Source organism: Giraffa tippelskirchi, chromosome 10 (genome assembly GCF_054371585.1).
Source record: "Giraffa tippelskirchi isolate mGirTip1 chromosome 10, T2T-mGirTip1v1.2.pri, whole genome shotgun sequence".
NCBI classification, from domain to species: domain Eukaryota; kingdom Metazoa; phylum Chordata; class Mammalia; order Artiodactyla; family Giraffidae; genus Giraffa; species Giraffa tippelskirchi.
In genome coordinates, this window is record NC_137284.1 from 69,224,924 (window position 1) to 69,242,463 (window position 17,540).

At 38.3% G+C, this 17,540-nt stretch overlaps 1 long non-coding RNA gene across 1 annotated transcript in view; it reads right to left on the reverse strand.

The window, feature by feature from the left end:
• The window catches only part of LOC145522344 (uncharacterized), a 144,389-nt gene extending 128,428 nt beyond the window's left edge, over positions 1-15,961 (reverse strand). Inside the window, exon 1 of the long non-coding RNA XR_014065991.1 lies at positions 15,842-15,961. This is a non-coding gene — a long non-coding RNA (uncharacterized LOC145522344). The remainder of the gene's footprint in view (positions 1-15,841) is intronic.
• Between the last annotated feature and the right edge of the window lie 1,579 nt (positions 15,962-17,540).

The window sequence follows — 17,540 nt, forward strand, 5'->3', positions numbered from 1 at the left end:
CATATTTATCAAAACAAGTTAAAGTCACCTTCTGAGTAATTGCTGTGGAGGTGTTTGAGCTCAGCAGACAGGCACATTTTTTGTGGGTTGAGCCATTGATCACTAAGTTCTAGTAACAGGTGCATTTTGCTTCTGGGGCCTTGAAACATGACAGCCTGTAGCAAGACTATTAAAATCGCTTTGCTAGCAAAGAAAAATCAATTGTTCTCCACAAGGAGGTGCCGTCAGGCACAATCAATATACAATAGCACAAGGTTGAGCTGTAAAGCTTGGGAATGTATTGAAGCTTTTGATTAGGTAAAAGTATAAAGAATAGCCATTTCTCCTCTTCCTAATGGACTGAGAGAGAGAAAGATGTATTTTGCTGCAAGTTGCCTTTGGTTTCCCTTCAGCAGATCAACTTGTTAAAGGACAGTTTTTTTGTGTTTTTTTCTGTCGAGTATAATCCTTTCTCAAGTATCATTTTACCTGTTTCCAGTTCAAAGTGTGTGGGAGAGAGGCAGAGTTGATAAGGGACCTACTTATGAGACTAGTTGGAAGAATGAGAATGGAGAGACACTTGGAACCCATGACATCATCAACTGTTAAGAGCTCTGGTTGAAAAGTATATCGTATTTGTGATTTTTTGCTAAATATAAGAGACATATGAGTGGAGATTTGGTTGAGGTCTTGGTAGTTTTTGTGCATTTTTCTACCAACAAATCAATAAAGATCTGTCATTTACAGACATAGATTTCAAAACTAGAAAAATGTTATTTTCATGGCATTTACAACCTCCATGTATTTTCATAAAGCTTTACCTGTGTGCCAATAATCTTTAAACCAGGCACAAAATTCAAAATAAAACTCAATTCAGGCTTTCAGATGAGTAAAAGATGCACTCTCCATAACAAAGTACTTTATGCTGAGAACATGAAGTGCTTTTTTACTCAAAGGAATGTTATAGTTGAATAGCTCATACAAAACCCATTGAACAATCATCAGTAACTTTTCATGCCTAGCTAGAACATGTATACATTAACAGATTTGAAACTCAGTGTCAAAAATATTAAATGGTCTTGATTTTATACATTAGCAACATACATAATTCAGTATTTTCATGGAAAATTAATTATATTAATTGAGCATAAAACAGCACATATTTTGTAATTTACAAGGTGTTGGGAAGTACACATAATTTAGGCGGTAACTTTTGTTCAACATAGAATCAGCCAGGAAGTATCATTAAGTAAAACTTCCAGCCTCATGAATTTGAGTTTAACCAGAATAATATTTGATTTATCTTGTCCTTGTGGGGATGTTTTGCCCATAAAGAAGTCAGGTGGATTGCCCAACAGAAAGCGACATGGTTCTCAGTCTATGTACCCAAAATAAGGAAATATCCAGAAGTTTGACAGTTAATGTCTGGAACTGAGGCCAAAATTCTAAAACACAAGAGTCAAAAACCAGGAGAGATCTATGAGATTGTTTGCTCTAACAGCTCCCTTCACACTACTGCCAACTTTTCAACTGAAATGAATTTAACAGTTGTAAGTTATTCTGATCTGCATCTCCAGGGAAAGGCTATTTCACCTCTGATCAGACACTCTCATTATCCATAGTTTTTGCTCAATAAATTCTAAAGGGAGTTTTTCAGTAGATGAAATTGAAAAAAGAGGAAAGTATAAAAATGACAAAAAAAGTATTTGAAAGAGCATTGTATGCAGAAAGCCATAGGCAAACCTATTGGTTTCTCCTATTCAACAATGTAAATCAGCCATAAGTGTACATACATCCCTTCTCTCTTAAGCCTCCATCCTACCCCACCACTTTTTTAAGGTCATCGTACTAACTGGAATAGTAAAGGTATTAAGTTGTATTTGACTTTTATAAGTCAAAAAAGTGTGTTGCGATCTCTAGGGCAGATGTTGATATGTCAAGGAATGTTATAACAGCAAAAATAGTACAAGAAAGTATAACTAACAAACTAATGTGCATGGAATTTAATAATTAAATACAAAGGAAGACTTAGAAAGAGAAAACTATGTACATAGGACAATAGAAGAAATAGCAAACAAAAAAGAAGATGGCAGATTTAAATACCAATATATAAGCACAATCGTTAAATGTAAATAAACTAGAATTACAAATAAGGGATGAAAATTTCAATACTTTAAAACAACTAAACTCAAACAAGAGATATACTTTCAATACTAATTTCAGAAAAGTTAAAAATAAAAGAATTAATGAGCAATATAAAAGGAAGTTTTTGAAACTATACTTATATTACATAAAGCAGACTCTAAGTAAAGTTCAGTTCAGTTGCTCAGTTGTGTCCGACTCTTTGCAACCCCATAAACTGCAGCACGCCAGGCCTCCCTGTCCATCACCAACTCCCTGAGTCCACCCAAACCCATGTCCATCAAGTCGGTGATGCCATCCAGCCATCTCATCCTCTGACATCACCTTCTCCTCCTGCCCTCAACCTTTCCCAGAATCAGGGTCTTTTCCAATGAGTCAGCTCTTCGCATGAGGTGGCCAAAGTATTGGAGTTGCAGCTTCAACATCAGTCCTTCCAATGAACACCCAGGACTGATCTCCTTTAGAATGGACTGGTTGGATCTCCTTGCAGTCCAAGGTACTCTCAAGAGTCTTCTCCAACACCACAGTTCAAAAGCATCAATTCTTCGGCACTCAGTTTTCTTTATAGTCCAACTCTCACATCCATACATGACCAATGGAAAAACCACAGACTTGATTGGACAGGCCTTTTTTGGCAAAGTAATGGCTCTGCTTTTTAATATGCTGTCTAGGTTGGTCATAACTTTCCTTCCAAGGAGTAAGCGTCTTTTAATTTCAAGGCTGCAATCGCCATCTGCAGTGATTTTGGAGTCCAGAAAAATAAAGTCAGCCACTGTTTCCCCCTCTATCTGCCATGAAGTGATGGGACCAGATGCCATGATCTTAGTTTTCTGAATGTTCAGCTTTAAGCCAACATTTTACTCTCCTCTTTCACTTTCATCAAGAGGCTCTTTAGTTCTTCTTCACTTTCTGCCATAAGGGTGGTGTCATCTGCATATCTGAGGTTATTGATATTTCTCCCAGCAATCTTGATTCCAGCCTGTGTTTCCTCCAGCCCAGCCTTTCTCGTGATGTGCTCTGCATATAAGTTAAATAAGCAGGGTGACAATATTCAGCCTTGATATACTCCTTTTCCTATTTGGAACCAGTCTGTTGTTCCATGTCCAGTTCTAACTGTTGCTTCCTGACCTGCATACAGGTTTCTCAAGAGGCAGGTCAGGTGGTCCGGTATTCCCATATCTTTCAGAATTTTCCAGTTTATTGTGATCCACACAGTCAAAGGCTTTGGCATAGTTAATAAAGGAGAAATAGATGTTTTTCTGGAACTCTCTTGCTTTTTCGATGATCCAGCGGATATTGGCAATTTGATCTCTGGTTCCTCTGCCTTTTCTAAAACCAGCTTGAACATCTGGAAGTTCATGGTTCATGTCTAAGTAAAGATACACTATTACAGATCAAAGATACATTTCACAATGATATAAGAGTGAAACCACTATAAAACTACAATAATTCTAAATATGTATATACATAATAACACAACATCAAAATAAATAGTGAAAATTTTCACAGTTCTACAAGTAGAAAAATACTCAATTTCACAATTATATTTAAAAATTTTTTTAAAAACTCTCTCAGTGACTGATGGACAGGTAGATAAATCAGGAAGGATCAAACTTGAACAACGTAACTTATCAATTTGACAAATATAGAATATCCAAACCAATGGCCACATAATATAAACTAATTTACTAAAGACATCTTCTCTGGGAACTCAGCTGGTAAAGAATCTGCCTGCAATGCAGGAGACCTGGGTCCAATCCCTGGGTCAGGAAGATCCCCTGGAGGAGGGCATGGCAACCCATTTCTCTATTCTTGCCTGGAGAATTCCCATTGGCAGAGGTGGCCTGGCAGGCTACAATCTATATGGTCGCAAAGAGTTGGACATGACTGAGCTACACAGCACAGCACAAGCTAAAGGTAAAGGGAATCTATTGATTTACTATAATTTATTATAACTAGGGAGTCTATGCTTGGATCATCAGGAATCAGACATCATTGGACCAAGGACTGAAATTACATTATGGATGTTTTTGCATTTTTTTCCTAGCTCAGTTCTGCGTAATTTTACATGTTTGATTCCATTATTTCCTGATGTAAATAATCTCTTTGAGACACAGTAATAGCAACCCAAGTAATTGTAAATTTATTATCCAAGCATTAAAATTCCAAAGGCAAGATACAGTCGTTCATAGTTCAGTTCAGTCACTCAGTTGTGTCCAACTCTTTGCGACCCCATGGACTGCAGCATGCCAGGCCTCCCTGTCCATCACCACTCCCAGAATTTACTCAAACTCATGTCCAACTCATGTCCATTGAATGAGTGATGCCATCCAACCATCTCATCCTCAGTCATCCCCTTCTCCTTCTGCATTCAATCTTTCCAAGCATCAGGATCTTTTCAAATGAGTCAGTTCTTCGCATCAGGTGGCCAAAGTATTGGAGTTTCAGATTCAACATCAGTCCTTCCAATGAATATTCAGGAGTGATCTCCTTTAGGATGGACTGGTTGGATCACCTTGCTGTCCAAGGGACTCTCAAGAGTCTTCAACAACACCACAGTGCAAAAGCACCAACTCTTTGGTGCTCAGCTTTCTTTATAGTCCATTCTCACATCCATACATGACTACTGGAAAAACCATAGCCTTAACTAGACAGAACATTGTTGGAAAAGTAATGTCTCTGCTTTTTAATATGCTATCTAGGTTGGTCATAACTTTTCTTCCAAGGAGTAAGCATCTTTTAATTACTTGGCTGCAGTCACCATCTGCAGTGATTTTGGAGCCCCCAAAAATAAAGTCTGACACTGTTTCCACTGTTTCTCCATCTATTTGCCATGAAGTGATGGGACCAGATGCCATGATGTTAGTTTTCTTAATGTTCAGCTTTAAGCCAACATTTTCACTCTCCTCTTTCACTTTCATCAAGAGGCTCTTTAGTTCTTCTTTGCTTTCTCTTAATGTTCAGCTTTAAGCCAACATTTTCACTCTCCTCTTTCACTTTCATCAAGAGGCTCTTTAGTTCTTCTTTGCTTTCTGTCATAAGGGTGGTGTCATCTGCATATCTGACGTTATTCATATTTCTCCCAGTAATCTTGATTCCAGCATGTGCTTCCTCCAGCCCAGAATTTCTCATGATGTACTCTGCATATAAGTTAAATAAGCAGGGTGACAATATACAGCCTTGATGTACTCCTTTTCCTATTTGGAACCAGTCTGTTGTTCCATGTCCAGTTCTAACTGTTGCTTCCTGACCTGCATACAGGTTTCTCAAGAGGGAGGTCAGGTGGTCTGGTATTCCCATCTCTTTCAGAATTTTCCACAAGTTATCGTGATCCACACAATCAAAGGCTTTGGCATAGTCAATAAAGCAGAAAAAGGTGTTTTTCTGGAACTCTCTTGCTTTTTCAATGATCTAACAGATGTTGGCAATTTGATCTCTGGTTCCTCTGCCTTTTCTAACTTTGGCTTGACTATCTGGAAGTTCTTGGTTCACATACTGTTAAAGTCTCACTTGGAGAATTTTGAGCATTACTAGCGTGTGAGATGAGTGCAATTGTGTGGTAGTTTGAGCATTCTTTGGCATTGCCTTTCTTTGGGATTGGAATGAAAACAGACTTTTTCCAGTCCAGTGGCCACTGCTGAGTTTTCAAAATTTGCTGACATATTCAGTGCAGTGCAGCTCTTTCACAGCATCATCTTGAGGATTTGAAACAGCTCAACTGGAATTTCATCACCTCCACTAGCTTTGTTTGTAGTGATGCTTCCTAAGGCCCACTTGACTTCACATTCCAGGATGTCTGGCTCTAGGATGGTGATCACACCATCGTGATTATCTGGATCATGAAGGTCTTTTTTATACTTCTTCTGTGTATTCTTGCCACCTCTTCTTAATATCTTCTGTTTCTGTTAGGTCCATACCATTTCTGTCCTTTATTGAGTCCCTCTTTGCATGAAATGTTCCCTTGGTATCCGTAATTTTCTTGAAGAGATCTCTAGTCTTTCCCATTCTATTGTTTTCCTCTATTTCTTTGCACTGATCACTGAGGAAGGTTTTCTTCTCTCTCCTTCCTATTCTTCGGAACTCTGCATTCAACTGGGTATATCTTTCCTTTTCTCCTTTGCCTTTTGCTTCTCTTCTATTCATAGCTGTTTGTAAGGCCTCTTCAGACAGCCATTTTGCTTTTCTGCATTTCTTTTTCTTGGAGATTGTCTTGATCCCTGTCTCCTGTACAATGTCATGAACCTCCGTCCATTGTTCATCAGGCACTCTATCAGATCTAGTCCCTTAAATCTATTTCCCACTTCCACTGTATAATCATTAGGGATTTGATTTAGGTCATACCTGAATGGTCTAGTGGTTTTCCCTACTTTGTTCAATGTAATTCTGAATTTGGCAATAAGGAGTTCATGATCTGAACCACAGTCAGCTCCTGGTCTTGTTTTTGCTGACTGTTTAGAGTTTCACCTTCTTTGGCTGCAAAGAATATAATCAATCTGATTTCAGTATTGACCATCTGGTGTTGTCCATGTGAAGAGTCTTCTTGTGTTGTTGGAAGAGGGTGTTTGCTGTGAGCAGGGCGTTCTCTTGGCAAAACGCTGTTAGCCTTTGCCCTGCTTCATTCTGTACTTCAAGGCCAAATTTGCCTGTTACTCCAGATACAATGGTACTTGCTAAAAAATGTGGGGAGTATTCTGACTAACCTGGATTCAGTCTCATGTTAATCTCTGAATTAAACATTGAGAGCTGGAAATGGATGAAATATCGAACTCAATAGCTGCCCCATTAAAATCACATGGTGCCGAAGAATTTGCCAATTAAATGTTCCGTATGACTATATAAGGAATTTTAAACTTCCATCTTCCAGTTTCATGACCCTCCTAGACAGATTTTGATGTTGGATCAGAATAGTAGAGCTATTAAAAGTTATGATTGGTCCATTTGGGGTTACAAATTCATCCTTGAACAACTAAAGCCATCCTTTAATAACTTTAGGGAACAGAGAGCATTCTCATTTTCTCTTTCAACTTTTTATTTGTAAATAACTTCAAATTTTCATAAAAATTATGGAACTCCTTTATTTCCTTCACTCAAATTTACTAATTGTCAACATTTGGTCACATTTTAAAATTTATCATACTGTTCATTTTGTGTGTGTGCACTTATGTTTCTAAGCCATCACGAAGTATGTTGCAAACATTATTGCCTTTGCCTTACTCAGCACTCATTTTCTAAGTACAAGGACATTCTTTCATACATTATAACCTAATAATCAAGATCAGGAAAAATAATGTCAATAAAATGCTATTATATCCTATATAGTCCGTATTCAAATTTGATAAATTATCTCAATATTTTCAACCAATTTAATAAATATGTTGGATATTTACAATCTTCTTTACTATCCACACTCATTTTAATCCTATACTTTCTAAACTTCTGTGTACCATGGTAGATTATCAGATTATCTATCTTCTGTATCTCCTTTGTCTTGCCTTCTACTATTTTCTTCTCTCATTCCTTCCCTGTGTTGCACCTTTGAGATCTAAACATACAGTTGGTATTTCCTCCTTTTTCCTGCTATATATTCCTACACTACTGTGTTTATCCTCTTTTGATGTCAACAGTTATGCCTTAGGTTTGCATGTATATACTTTAGGATTCTATGATACAACGGCCATAAGATTTATTCACTATAAGAAAAAATTTTTTTCTTCAGAAAGAAAAAGGAGATAATGTTCCTGGGTCTTTACCAATGTTCTTCCTAACCCAAAGTATATTTACATCTCCCTGTAGCTAGTCAATTACTCTAAAATTCAATAAACTACCCTGAACTTCCAGTCACTTACCTTAACTGAAAAAATTTCATTGATTTGTTTTTGCATGGTTACCTTTTATTCAGGAATATGGCTTTGTTATTTTCTCAAAAATGACCTTGACATGGATTTCCTACTGGTTGATTAAACTTCAGCAAAAGTTAAAATAATGCTACAACAACACATCCTGTGACCCAGTGCTTCACTTCTAAGAATTAAACAACAAAACTGTAAGATAAACATACAAAGATAAATCTATCTAAAATTTAGAACAATACAGGGGGAAAAACTCCCTAGAAACAACTAAGTATCCATATTTGAAAACTGTCTAAATACATCATAGAATTACAATTAAGCACTGCTAACTGCTAAGTCACTTCAGTCGTGTCCAACTCTGTGCGACCTCATAGACGGCAGCCCACCAGGCTCCCCCGTCCCTGGGATTCTCCAGGCAAGAACACTGGAGTGGGGTGCCATTTCCTTCTCCAGTGCATGAAAGTGAAGTTGCTCAGTCATCTCCGATTTTTAGCGACCCCATGGACTGCAGCCCACCAGGCATCCATGGGATTTTCCAGGCAAGAGTACTGGAGTGGGTTGCCATTGCCTTCTCCGACAATTAAGCATTACATAACTTTAAAAAACCATAATAGACAGCTATACCCAAGAAACAGAAAGTCAACCAGTTCAATAAATCAGGTTATAAACTTATTATTCTAGGATTATTCCCATATTTGATAGGAAAACTTGAGTTTATATAGATTTCTTACTCTGGGTCTGACACACTCAGTCAACACAACCCAGTATGATTCTGCACATGACCTTGATGGCTTCTATCTTCTGTTTCTAGAGGACAGAGACAGAGGACAGTGCCCTGCTGGGTCACATGGGGTCCAGTTCGGCTCTAGACTGCCCAGCTCATTAATATCCATGGTTATCTTCATGTAGATGTAAGGTAATTGGAATTCCATTGCCCCATTGTCCTTGCAGTATTTATCAAACCAGCAATTAGGCCCATTGATTCAGTGTTTGTTTAATTATTGGGCTCCAAAATCACTGCAGATGGTGATTGCAGCCATGAGATTAAAGGATGCTTGCTCCCTGGAAGAAAAGTTATGACCAGCCTAGACAGCATTTTCTAACAAAGGTCCATATAGTCAAAGCTATGATTTTTCCAGTAGTCATGTATGGATGTGAGAGTTGGACTATAAAGAAAACTGAGCACTGAAGAATTGATGCTTTTAACTGTGGTGTTACTAACTCTTGAGAGTCTCTTGGACTGCAAGGAGATCCAACCAGTCCATCCTAAAGGAAATCAGTCCTGAATATTCATTGGAAGGACTGATGCTGAAGCTGAAACTCCAATACTTTGGCCACCTGACGCAAAGAACTGACTCATTGGTAAAGATCCTGATGCTTGGAAAGATTGCAGGCAGGAGGAGAAGGGGATGACAGAGGATGAGATGGTTGGATTGCATCACTGACTCGATGGACATGAGTTTGAGTAAGCTCTGGGAGTTGGTGATGGACAGGGAAGCCTGGCGTGCTGAAGTCCATGGGGTCGCAAAGAGTCAGACATGACTGAGCAACTAAACTGAACAGATGACACAGGTCAAATTTAAACAACTTACTACTTCAATTAGTCATGAGACATTAATACAAAACATAGATAGAATAAGCCCTTGCTTATTGAATACAGTTGGAGGGTGAGTTTTAGATTTTCCAGAGTAAATGTTTATAGGGTGAGCTGAGGGACCACAGCAGGAGAACAAAGGGCCTGTGACAGGATAATTGTTGGGTGTGGTTTGGGACACATTCCATTCAAGAGTATTGTGGAATATCCAAGTTGAGATGTCCAGTAGTAAATCTGAAATTAAGCCTGGAGCTGGAGTTAAAATTAGATTTCTAGAATACATCAGAATAAGAGTCAGACACAACTTAGCAACTGAACAACAACAAGAATCCCAGTCTTACTGAATCTGAAACTCAGGAATTTTTATTTTAAATCAAAATCCCAAGTGACTCCAGTGTTAAAGAACTCAGTTGTGTAGGTGGTTGTTCTAACTAGAGAGTAGAGCAAATACTGAGAGGTGGTGGTGTTTGTATGGGTTGTGCATTCATTAGAATTATCTTTGAAGCTTTATCAGCACAAGCAAGTCTCCTGCTTTTTGTCTGCTGTATCAGTGGGAGTTGGGGGATGGGGATGCATAGCTTAAGAAAGTTTCCCAGAAGATTCTGACATTCCCAGATTTTCTCTTTCTTCTCACTTGCCAGTCCCTGTTATCTACGTGAAATTGTCCACCAAATTTATAAGCTTGGGCTATATATCATTTCATCTATAAAGATGTCTCCATATCCACATTCAAGCAAGATTAACTGCTCTCATAACTGTACTCAGATACTTATTAGATATTCATATACAAAATTTCCCACACTGAATTATAGCCAGTGATCTGTGTCTTTCTTGCTTGCAAGACTGTATTCCTCAAGAGAGGAAGCTTCTTTCTTCTTGTCATTTTCAGAGCTTATTCAATAAATATATGTTGAAGCAATTAAGAATTGCTTGTTTTACAAACACAACAAACCAAATATCTCAGGTAACAGTAGTAAGGAAGTCAGTGAGACCAGTTCTAGTGTGGCAATTTTGACCCTCTCATCTCTAGAAAACTCTGTGTGGCCAGATGCAAAGCAGTTCTATTCCACGACTCCCTAAAATATTTACTATGAATATCAGTGTAGCAACTATCACGTGGTTTAAAGATGTCATTTTCCCATTGGGAACTTTTATGATGAATTCCAATGGTACTTTCCTTGAAATTCAAAATGAAAGAGCCAAAGAAAGTTTGTTTACTCATATTAAATGCCCTCCCTCCCCCAGCAGAAATGTTGTACATTCTTACTCTTTGGAACTCAGACTTAGGGAAGTGACATTCTTTGGCAGAGTATGAACAGAAACGATAGTGTAACTTCATAGCAAAAGCTCCAAGAGCCATGTTCTTCTTCCCTATAAGAACCATCAATGTTCTGCCTTAAGACTGCACCATCAAAGCACCATCAAAACCAAGTCTGGGATGAGACTGCAGCTGAACATAAAAATAGACTTTGTTTTTGTAGTTCACTCAACACAAGCTAATATATCCTGACTGATACAAGATTCTTGTGACACTAGACTCTTGAATTCCCCAACCAAGTATGACAAAACCCCTAAATATGGAAAATTTAGTTACTGAGATTTCTATGGTGAGTGTGTTTAAAAATTATTTTTTAAACTTTCTGGGGAGAAGAGTGATGTCAAGGGCAGTTAGAAATTGTGTGTATGTGTATGTAAGAGTTTGACTGTTATTGTTACTAGAGGACATACTGGCATGTGATGTCTGGGACCTGCAGATGCCATGCATCTTGCAAAGCATGAGAATCTTGCTCAAGAATTGTCTGGCCCAAATGCCAACTATTCTGCTAGCAAAACACTGGACCACATAAACCACTGAGAAACACACAGGTTAACCATACAAAAATAGAAAGCAATGAAGGAAGGAAGGGGCATGTAGATCCAACAGTTATGGTCATAATGGATATATAAAAAATATGTACTGGGATTTGAATTTTTATTCAAATAAATTATTGAATATCAGTTTGTCAAGAAGATTCTTAAGTTCTTGGCAAACCTTTGTTCAGAAAGCCATTGCATTTCTCTACAGTAATCAAAACAACGTGGTATTGGCACAAAAACAGACATGGGTCAATGGAACAGAATACAGAACTCAGAAACAAATGCACACACCTACCATCAATTAATCTTAGACAAAGGAGACAAGAATAAACAATAGAGAAAAGACAGTCTCTTCAGTAGGTGGTATTGGGGAAAGCTGGACAGCCACATGTAAATCAATGAACTCAGAACACACCATACAGAAAAATTAACCCAAAATGACTTAAAGACTTAAATATGACACTATAAAACTCTTCCAAGACAATATAGGTGAAACATATTCTGACATAAATCATACCAATGTTTTCTTAGATCAGTCTCCCAAGGCAATAGAAATAAAAACTAAAATAAACAAATGAGACCTAATCAAACTTATAAGTTTTTGCACAGCAAAGGAGATCATCAACAAAATGTAAAGACAGCCTACAGAATGGGAAAAAATATTTGCAAATGATGTGACCAACAAGGGCTTAATTTCCAAAATATACAACCAGCTCATACAGCTCAACAACAACAAACAACCCAATGAAAAAATGGGCAGATCTAAATAGGCATTTCTTCAAAGAAGAAATACAAATGGACAATAGGCATATGAAAAGATGCTCAACATCACTAATTATTAGAGAAATACAAATCAAAACTACAATGAGGTATCACCTCACACAAGGCAGAATGGTCATCATTAAAACCTCTACAAATAACAAATGCTGGAGAGGATGTGGAGAAAAGGGGAACTCTTTTACACTATTGGTGAGAATATAAGTTGATGCAGCCACTACAGAAAACAGTACAGAGGTTCCTTAGAAAACCAAACATAGAATTTCGTATGACTGAGAAATCCCACTCCTGGGCATATATACAAACAAAATTCGAATCCAAAAAGATACATGCATGTCTACATTCATAGCAGCACTATTCACAATAGCCAAGACATGGAAACAACCTAAATACCCATCAACAGAGGAGTGCTTAAAGAAGAGGTGGTACATACAGGTGGTACACATGTACAATGGAATATTACTCAGCCATAAAAAAGACATAATGCCATTTGCAGCAATATGAATGCAGCTAGAGATTATTATACTAAGTGAAGTCAGAAAGACAAATACCATATGATATCACTTATATGTGGAACCTAAAACATGACACAAATGAACCTATCTATGAAACAGAATCAAGTATATAAAGAACAGACTTGTGACTGCCAAAGGGAAGGGGCTAGGGGATGGATGGAGTAGGAAGGTGGGGTTAGCAGATGTAAACTATTATATGTGGAATGGCTGAACAATAAGGTCCTACCATATGGCACAGAGAACTATGTTCAGTATCCTATGATACACCATAATGAAAAAGAATAAGAAAAAAACAATGTATAAACATTTATTATATAGGTATTGCTGAATCAGTTTTCTATGCAGCAGAAATTAACAACACTGTAAATCAACTATACTTCAATTTTAAAAATCATTAACAGAAAAGAAAGCCATTGCATTTTGGTACCTTCTCAAGTCAATTATTTAATCAAAGGGTAAAATTTGAAGACTTTCTCAGACATATAGTATCTCCCTTTCACAGACATATAGTATCTACCTTTCGCAGGATTTTATTTTTTATTAATGTGGCTATAAACTTACTAATTCTAAGTTTTTTCAGTTGAGTGCTCTTCCTTCTCTTTAGAAAATACTCTCTTTTGCTACTCAGCCTAACAGATGTTATGCATCTGTTATACATATATAATTCCTTTCCCTTTTAATAATGCTATATATATTTTGATCTTTCATTGTGAGGCTATCCTCCACTTAATAATCATTTTTTTGTTGCTGTGTTCTGACTTCTCTCTGTACCTTTTTGTTACTCTGGAAAGGATGTTTCCAAAGGGAATAAACTCAGCCTTCCAGAAGGGACTTGAGCATTGTGTTAGAAATTGATGGATCTTTTATAAACTCATCTAGTAGATCAAACATCCTGTTACATCTCTTGGGTGGTATCCGACATTGTAAACTCACATGCAAGTTGCTGTTTCCTGTCGCCTCCTGGCATCCTCCGGCTCACTGCTGAATGTCTTTCTCCTTTCCAAGTGGTTCTTGCACTTTGCATTTGACATATACATTTCTCAGTTGTGCCAGGGCACCAGTTATAATTTTACTGGTCTTACTGCTTTTTAGCAGCACCTCCCGATTTAGTATCAACTGCGGATTTTATTGGAATGCTTCTGTGTGTGCTAAGTCACTCAGTCGTGTCCGACTCTTTGCAATCCTGTGGATTGCAGCCTGTCAGGCTCCTTTGTCCATGGGATTTTTCAAGAAAGAATACTGGAGTGAGTTGCATTTCCTACTCCAGGGGATCTTCCTGACCCAGGAATCCAACATGTGTCTCTTCTGTCTCCTGCGTTGGCAGTTTGGTTCTTTACTGCTGGAGCCACCTGGGAGGTGCCATGTTAATCACTTGGATGTGTTGGACTCTTTGCAACCCCATGGGCAGTAGCCTCCAGGGTCATCTGTCCATGGACTTCTCCAGGCAAGAATACTGGAGTGGGTTGCCATGTCCTCCACCAGGGATCTTCCCAACCCAAGGACCAAACCTACGTCTCCTGCATTGCAGGCAGATTCTTCACTGTCTGAGCCACCAGGAAAGCCCCAAAGAAAAGGGCTCATCTGGGACCTGAACCTGGGACCTCTCGTGACTCAGGCAAGAACCGTACCCTGTAGACCAACCAGCCAGCTTCCCATGGGAAGAAGCAATGCTTCTACTACTTTCTATTTATTTAATAGGTATCCTTTGAACTTGCACCTTAAGGGCAGTCTCTACCATGAAGTCCAGACAGAGTGACAGGATTCAAGTCACTTGAACACTAAAAAGTTGGGCAACCGAGAGCTTGTGTTATCTTCAATGATCCTTAGTATAAGGCCAGGCAGACTCACAGTAAATTATAGTATGATTTACCCCATATAAGAAGATAGATGACATAAAAAATGGGCTAGTCTTGAGACACAGAAAAGAGATCAAAGAACAGCATCATGACAAAATCTCAGAGCACTAAGTGAATTCAATGATCCAGTGATACATATTTTTAAAGCCATCAAAAATACGTGAGGTCAAGTCTATTTTCTCCTTCCCCTAAATGTGCATTGACTTTATATACAGCCTGAAATCAAAAGGTGAATTCTGAATTCCTCATTCCATTTCTTTTTATCAAGCCTGAGAAAGCTGTGTGAATGTTAATATGGACTGAATAAATCCTGTGATCACTGTAGCACCTTATAATGATGTGTTTCCAGGCTGCCATATCATGGTTGATTATGACTTCTTTTTCTTTGCAATCCTTCATTAATTTCCATTCCTTATCGTGGTGTTAATATTCCTCACTCTTTAAATTCAGTTTAGAGTTCATGAGATACTCTATCAAATGTTTTGCTAAAACCCAAATGTATTACATCTCCCACATTGCATTCATCCACTAATTTTGTAATTCAATAAAAAAAGCAATCAGGTTTGTTTGGCATGATTTGTTCTTTGTAAACCCAGGCTGCTTATTGCTCAATGGTGCTTAAATGATAAGTAGTGCTCAATGCAAATTTCCTCATCTAACTTCTCATTTTAGCTCAGAAAATCCTATAGTGTTTTTGTTCATAGATTTTTCTCCTAGCACACAGGAAGTTTATAGGTCCTAAAAAACAGAGACCAGAAGCAGTGTACTGATTTTATTAGGGTGTCACTTTTTCTTTTTGTTTTCTTTTTGTTTTTATATGATTTCTTTTTCCCATTTATTATCCCTACAATCTCTTATTAGATTTTCATTATATTATGTGAGTAATCCCTTCATTTCTATTTTCCTCTAACATCTTTTTAGGAAAAGTGTTCATTGGTAAAAGGAAGAGGACTATGAGAATAAAATTTATTTTAAACATTCTCATTAAGAATAAAGGGCAATGCCTCAGTTATATTTATGCAATATCTTTGTCTACATTATTCATGTAATATAAGCCACATACAGTTGTAATTTCTCTCAAGCTTAAATCTCACACATAATGGATAATAATCATTTCACTTTAATGGATTCTTTCGTTTGAGCATAATTTACGTAACTGCTATGGGTTTAACTGTGTCCTCCCCCAAAAAGATACCTGAAGTCCTAACTGCAACAGCTCAGAAAGTGACCTTACTTGGGGATGAAGTTGCTACTGAGCCAGGTTCGCCTTACCTGTCAAGTCAAAGCGGGGGAGACACCGAGGTTTGCAGATAAGAGAGGGCTTACTTGCACGGCAGCCCAGCGAGGAGACAAGTATCAGGAGAAAAGTATCAAAGCCGCCTTCCCCAACGCAAGGGGTTCTGGGTACTGATAGGATAACAAATAAGAAAGCAGGATGGTTTGAGGCCCTATAGGAAAGCGAGGAGAGGTGATTGGAGGAAGAGGTGTGGTTCTGCGCAGGTGTAACTAAGCTAAGGCCTCTGCTGCTAGCGCATGTCTAGTTGTGTCAGTGGTCCTAATCAGGCTTTAACAGAAGCAGTTTGATCTAGGGAGAGCTGACTCCAAGTTCCTAGATAACAACTCAGGCACATATCTTATTGTTCAGGCCACGTGGGGCTTCGGGAACATGCAAATTTTAAAACGAACCTTGATTGGTGAAGGAAGGTGAAATGGATTTAACCATGGTTTCAGGGTCTTTACAGAGGCAAGTTATAAGGTTGTCGGGGTTAGCTCTAAGTCAGTGTGATCAGTATCCTTCTGAAAATGGAGAAAGAGAACACAGAGGCAGATTCAAAGGAAAGATGAAGAAAAATGGGAAAAAGAAGAACAGCTTCAAGCCAAGAAAAGGGACCTGGAACAGATCGAGCCCTAGGTACCAATCCTGCAAAAACCCTTGATTTGGGACGTCTAGCCTCAGAACTTGAGACAATAGGTTTCTGCACTTTAAACCACCCTGTTGGTACTAAGTACATTGTTCAGATGGCCCCAGTAAACTAATATAGTACCCATCCTAGACTCATATTGTTTTGCTCTCATTGTTATTCCTTTTAGAGTATACTCTTCTAGAACTTGGTAAAGACACCCAGTAATTGTTACTCAGTGCTTTTATGCACATTACCATGTCAGCAGGCTTTAAAGACCTGTAGGAATCAAAATACTCTTGAAGGAAATGAAAGAACAAAAAAGACATTCTATATTCGGCAGTTTTCCCATTCTGAAGATGGATGATAATATTATTTTGGGGGACTTTGAGAAAGACGACACCAGCAGGCAATTTCACTTCTTAAGTTGCCAGTTACTTGAGGGAATTACTTCTCATCCAGCATTCAGGGGCTTGATGGGACTGTATGATCTATGCCCTTTCACAGGCAAGGAGTGAGGACACAATTCAAGGGCAAATCCTTGTGTTCTCCTGGACTCTGAATCTTGAGTAAAGTAATGCAAGAATGGAAAGACAGTTGTTAATCATCGATTTTAGCAATGGTGACCTGAATAGATTGATAATTATTTCTTGCTACTAGGAATGTACACATACACAGCAAGTGGGCATTTGATAAATGCTGTTAATCAAGATGTTCAGGGTCAAGGAAGCCCAGAAGTTAATGAAATCAGTTGTCTGGTCCGCCTTGATTTTTAGTTAAATGTTCACTATTCTTCTCCATTACGGGCCACAGAGACTGCATGCAAGTCTATGATTAACTGAATGCTTCATTTTATAGTAACAGGCATGATTGACCTGAAACACTCATTATATTTTGAGCTCCCCCAGTGGCTCAGTGGTAAAGAATCCACCTGCAATGCAGGAGCTGCAGAGACACAGGTTCGATTCCTGGGTCAGGAAGATCCTCCAGAGGAGGGCACAGCAACTCACTCCAGTGTTCTTGCCTGGAGATTCCTGTGGACAGAGAACCTTGGTGGGGCTCCAGTCCAG